Source organism: Artemia sp. Qi Xiang Cuo, chromosome 20 (genome assembly GCF_049724085.1).
Source record: "Artemia sp. Qi Xiang Cuo chromosome 20, ASM4972408v1, whole genome shotgun sequence".
NCBI classification, from domain to species: Eukaryota; Metazoa; Arthropoda; class Branchiopoda; order Anostraca; family Artemiidae; genus Artemia; species Artemia sp. Qi Xiang Cuo.
Window position 1 is genome coordinate 51,269,458 of NC_142813.1, and position 6,000 is coordinate 51,275,457.

Consider the following 6,000-nt stretch of genomic DNA (forward strand, 5'->3'; position numbering starts at 1 on the left):
TCTTTGTTGGTTTGTATGTCTAAGGTACCTGTCTTTGTTGGTTTGTATGTCTGAAGTGTCTGTCATTGTTGGTTTGTATGTCTAAAGTGCTTGATTTTCTCTGTTCGTAGGTCTGAAGTGTTTGTCTTTGTTGGTTTGTATGTCTGAAGTGTCTGTCTTCGTTGGCTTGTATGTCTAAGGTGCCTGTCTTTGTTGCTTTGTATGTGGGAAGCGTCTGTCTTTGTTGTTTGTATGTCTTAAGTATTTGTCTTTGTTGGTTTTGTTGTCTAAAGTGTTTGTATATCTCGGTTTGTATGTCTGAAGCGTCTGTCTCTGTTAGTTTCTATTTGTGAAGTGTCTCTATTTGTTGGTTAGTGTGTCTGAAGTGTTTGTGTTTGTTGGTTTGTATTTCTTAAGCATATGTCTTTGTTGTTTTGTATGTCTAGAGTGTCTGACTTTGTTGTTTTGTATGTCTGAAGTGTCTGGCTTTCTCTGTTTGTATGTCTAAAGTGTTTGTCTTTCTCTGTTTGTGTGTCTGAAGGGTTTGTCTATGTTGGTTTGTATGTCTAAAGTGCATGTGTTCCTCTTTTTTTATTTCTGTAGTTTTTGTCTTTCTTGGTTTGTATGTTTGAAGTGTCTGTATTTGTTGGTTTGCATGTCTAAAGTGTTTGTCTTTGTTGTTTTGTATGTTTGATGTGTATGTCTTTGTGTGTTTGTATGTCTAAAGTGCTTGTCTTTTTTGGTTTGTATATCTGAAGTGTCTGTCTTTCTCTGTTTGTATGTCTAAAGTGTTTGTCTTTCTCTATTTTTCTGTGTGACGTGTTTGTCTTTGTTGGTTTTTATGTCTGAAGTGTCTGTTTTTTTTGTATGTCTGAAATGTCTGTGTTTCTTTGTTTTTATGTTTTAAGTGTTTTCCATTATTGGTTTGCATGTCTGTAGTGTTTGTCTTTGTTGCTTTGTATGTCCGAAGTATCTATCTTTGTTTGTTTTTAAATGTGAACTGGCTGTCGTCGTATGTGTGTTTGTATGAGGTATTTGTCTTTGTGTGTTTGTGTTTCTGAAGTGTCTGTCATTGTTGGTTTGTATGTCAAAAGTGCTTGATTTTCTCTGTTCGTATGTCTGAAGTGTTTGTCTTTGTTGATTTGTATGTCTGAAATGTTTGTCTTCATTGGGTTGCTTGTTTGAAGTGTCTGTCTTTGTTTGTTTGTATGTCTGAAGTGTCTGTCTTTGTTCGTTTGTATGTGTGAAGTATCTGTCTTTGTTGGTTTGTATGTCTGCAGTGCTTGTCTTTGTTGGTTTGTTTATCTGATGTGTCTGTCTTTGTTGGTTTGTATGTCTAAAGTGCCTGTATTTGTTGGTTTGTATGTCTAAAGTTCCTGATTTTCTCGGTTTGTATGTCTAAAGTCTCTGTCTTTGTTTTTTTGTATGTCTGAAGTGTCTGGCTTTCTATGTTTGTATGTCTGAAGTGTTTATCTTTCTCTGTTTGTGTGTCTCAAGTGTTTGTCTATGTTGGTTTGTATGTCTGAAGTGTCTGTCTTTGTTAGTTTGTATGTTTAAAGTGCATGTCTTCCTCTTTTTGTATGTCTGTACTTCGTATCATTCTTGGTTTGTATGTTTGATGTGTCTGTCTTTGTTTGTTTGTATGTCTATGGTGCTTGTCTTTTTGGTTTGTATGTCTGAAGTGTCTGTCTTTCTCTGTTTGTATGTCTAAAGTGTTTTTATCTTTCTCTGTTTGTATGTCTGAAGTGTTTGTCTTTGTTGGTTTGTATGTCTGAAGTGTCTGTTTTTTTTGTTTGTATGTCTGAAGTGTCTGTCTTTCTCTGTTTGTATGTCTGAAGTACTTGTCTTTGTTGGTTTGTATGTCTAAAGTGTCTGTCTTTGTTGGTTTGTATGTCTAAGGTACCTGTCTTTGTTGGTTTGTATGTCTGAAGTGTTTGTCTTTGTTGGTTTGTATGTCTGAAGTGTTTGTCTTTGTTGGTTTGTATGTCTGAAGTGTCTGTCATTGTTGGTTTGTATGTCTAAAGTGATTGATTTTCTCTGTTCGTATGTCTGAAGTGTTTGTCTTTGTTGGTTTGTATGTCTGAAGTGTCTGTCTTTGTTGGTTTGTATGTCTAAGGTGCCTGTCTTTGTTGCTTTGTATGTGGGAAGCATCTGTCTTTGTTGTTTGTATGTCTGAAGTGTTTGTCTTTGTTGGTTTGCTTGTCTGAAGTGTCTGTCTTTGTTTGTTTGTACGTCTAAAGTGTCTGTGTTTGTTGGTTTGTATGTGTGAAGTGTCTGTCTTTGTTGCTTTGTATGTCTGAAGAGTTTGTCTTTGTTGGTTTGTATGTCTGAAGTGTCTGTCTTTGTTGGTTTGTATGTCTAAAGTGCTTGATTTTCTCTGTTTGTATGTCTGAAATGTCTGTCTTTGTTGTTTTGTCTGTCTGAAGTGTCTGGCTTTCTCTGTTTGTATGTCTAAAGTGTTTGTCTTTCTCTGTTTGTGTGTCTGAAGTGTTTGTCTATGTTGGTTTGTATGTCTGAAGTGTCTGTCTTTGTTAGTTTGTATGTCTAAAGTGCATGTCTTCCTCTTTTCTTATTTCTGTAGTTTTTATCTCTTGGTTTGTATGTTTGAAGTGTCTGTCTTTGTTGGTTTGCATGTCTAAAGTGTTTGTCTTTGTTGTTTTGTATGTTTGATGTGTATGTCTTTGTTTGTTTGTATGTCTAAAGTGCTTGTCTTTTTTGGTTTGTATGTCTGAAGTGTCTGTCTTTCTCTGTTTGTATGTCTAAAGTGTTTGTCTTTCTCTGTTTGTATGTCTGAAGTGTTTGTCTTTATTGGTTTGTATGTCTGAAGTGTCTGTTTTTTTTGTATGTCTGAAGTGTCTGTGTTTCTCTGTTTGTATGTCTGAAGTATTTGTCTTTGTTGGTTTGTATGTCTAAAGTGTCTGTCTTTGTTGGTTTGCATGTCTAATGTGCCTGTCTTTGTTGGTTTGTATGTGTGAACTGTTTGTCGTTGTTGCTTTGTATGTCTGAAGTGTTTGTCTTTGTTGGTTTGTATGTCTGAAGTGTCTGTCATTGTTGGTTTGTATGTCAAAAGTGCTTGATTTTCTCTGTTCGTATGTCTGAAGTGTTTGTCTTTGTTGCTTTGTATGTCTGAAATGTTTGTCTTCATTGGGTTGCTTGTCTGAAGTGTCTGTCTTTGTTTGTTTGTATGTCTGAAGTGTCTGTCATTGTTCAAACACTTGAGACACACAAACAGAGAAAGATAAACACTTTAGACATACAAACCGAGAAAGACAGACACTTCAGACATACAAAACAACAAAGACAGACACTTCAGACATACAAACAGAGAAAATCAAGCACTTTAGACATACAAACCAAAAAAGACAGACACTTTGGACATACAAACCAACAAAGACAGACACATCAGATAAACAAACCAACAAAGACAAGCACTGCAGACATACAAACCAACAAAGACAGATACTTCCCACATACAAACGACCTTCCATTGTTATTCTATGGGACCTCTACACGTGATTAAACACGTTATGAAACTACGTGCTATTTGCTTATGCCCCATTGGTACCTGTCCAAACGAACAGTAAGTCCCCACCAGGTGCTAAACAGTGCAAAAAAGAGATCGGTATCAATAGAAAGTCCACGCCCAAGTATGTGTAAGCTCCAAGTTTTTCAATCGGACTGGTTTTCGAGCCGACATCTGTTTTTTTAGGGAGCGAGTCAGAGATAAACAAGGTAATTACCCCTCTCTCTCTCTCAGATACTTTTTAGCTGTTGGCAGCCCGGTTTCGTTGTGGCAGTGAGATTGTCAAAATAGGAAAAAATGTTCCATTTATGTCCACTATGTAGTACACACTGGGCAGCTGGTCATCATGTGAGAATTGCACAATGATTGGTAGGCTTAATTCAATAACTTCAAATGCAACCCTGGGCTGGAATCCCCTCCTAAATAGAAGGGGGTTGCTCTCCTCAATAATCCTTTTCGTTTTAAGATTCGATGTTGCTCCCTACTTTTAGTTGAAAAAAAAAACTCATTTTTAAATTTGATTCTAAATACAATAATGGTGAAAAATAATGGCTCTTTTTTGGTTTGTTTAATGATTTTGTATTTATACTTTTACCATTTAACTGTAATATTTGTTGTCATATATTAAAGAAGAAATCCTAAAAAAATAAAGAGAATTGCTAATTGTGGATGCACTGTAATCCATACACAGAAAATTTAGTCTTTCTATGTTTTTCTTTTTAATGTGCGACCCGCCTCATTTGCGAAGTAATTTCTGTTCGTTTTAAGTTTTTAAGGCTCTAAGAATTTTTTTTTATCACAGATTATCAAAGGGCTAGAATGAGCGTTGAGAATGCATTTGGAATGTTAGCTGCTCGCTAGACAATATTTTACAGACAATAGATAGTAAATTAGAGATGGTTAAGAACATAACCATGGTATGTGTATGCCCTCATAACTATCTAGTAGCCGAGAGCTCCGATCACTGTAATTCAAGCCTTACTGACACTATTCGAGGAAACGGAGAAATTATACCTGGTCAGTGGAGGGAATCAGAGCCTTCTTTATGGAGCACCCATTTGAACCAGCAAGGGTCCAATAATCACACGCTCCTGGCCAATGAGACTCGAATAAAATTTCAAGAATATTTCAATTCCCATGATGGACAGCTATCTTGGCAAAGTGACCATTTCTTTGGAAGTTCAAGATAACCAAAGCACAAGAGAAATGACAGTACTTATAACCATATTTTCATCAATTTGTTAAAAATTAAACAGACTTTTACTGTTTTTGGTCTTCTCTGAGAATAGTTTTCCCAGTGAATGTTCCACTGACTCTATCTTTCGTCAATCAAGAAAAGAAAATTAAAAACTTGTCTCTTTATTAAATCATAGTAAAAAATATTTTTGAAAAAAAAAATCAGGTCTGCACCTCATCCGTTGTTGCCAAGTCATATAACACCTGTTGAATTTTCAATTTTGCCAGGGCGTTTTTTTTATGTCGAGTTGCTTCAGTTCATTACTGACATACATGCCAAATACATAATCTGGATTTTGGGCATCCTTTGTTTGCTCCAACAGCAGTTTTTCTAATGGATCTTCTAAAACCTCCATTTTTTTCTTCTTATTACTCGGTTTCTTTGGTTCCGCATATGCTGAAGAACTTGAACCACTGTAACAAAAGATTGCTTGAATTAATTATACTGAGGTAATTTGTATAGGTCAATGAAAAAAAAACAATCATGATTATCATCATTAAACAACCTCAAGACCAGAACATAATTTGAAGTTAACTGAGAGGTTGGGGTAGATTAAATGTTTTCAATTGTTGAACTTAAACAAATTAAAAATTATTAAGACTTTAAGGAGAAAACATCACTATATATATATATATATATATATATATATATATATATATATATATATATATATATATATATATATAATAGAGTATTACGGTAATCACCTGGCAAAAAAAAAAAAAAAAAAAAAAAAAAAAAAAAAAAAACTGTCTTCCTACTTTAGTAACTAAAATAAATGAGCACTTGAACCAGGTCTAAACCCTACTCACCCATCCAGTTCCCCAGGACAAGACAGTATCACCAATCGGACAATCCGAAACTCAAGTCCAAAATAGAGCAAAATCAGCATCAATAAGCATACATCAATGTTCCAAAACCAAGCTATAGCACCTTAAATCTACAAAAACATGATATTCCGAAGGTGATCGCCATATATCGGGGCTCGTTAGATGAAAACTCATTGCCTAAATGGGTTTCGGTGCTTAAATTTCATTACCCAGGCAATTTGAGCGCGCCATGCCATAATCTGGCATACCCCTATATAGTGCCACCAATGGAATAAACATAAACAGAATCCAAAATATCCAAAAAATAAAAATATATACACCAGAAAAATTTTTTCAAACATTCTTAACCAACCTTCAAATAACACTGAGAGCCGAACCTTCAACCGATTTAAATACAAACAAATAAATAACACTAGTCACTAGTTCCGGGT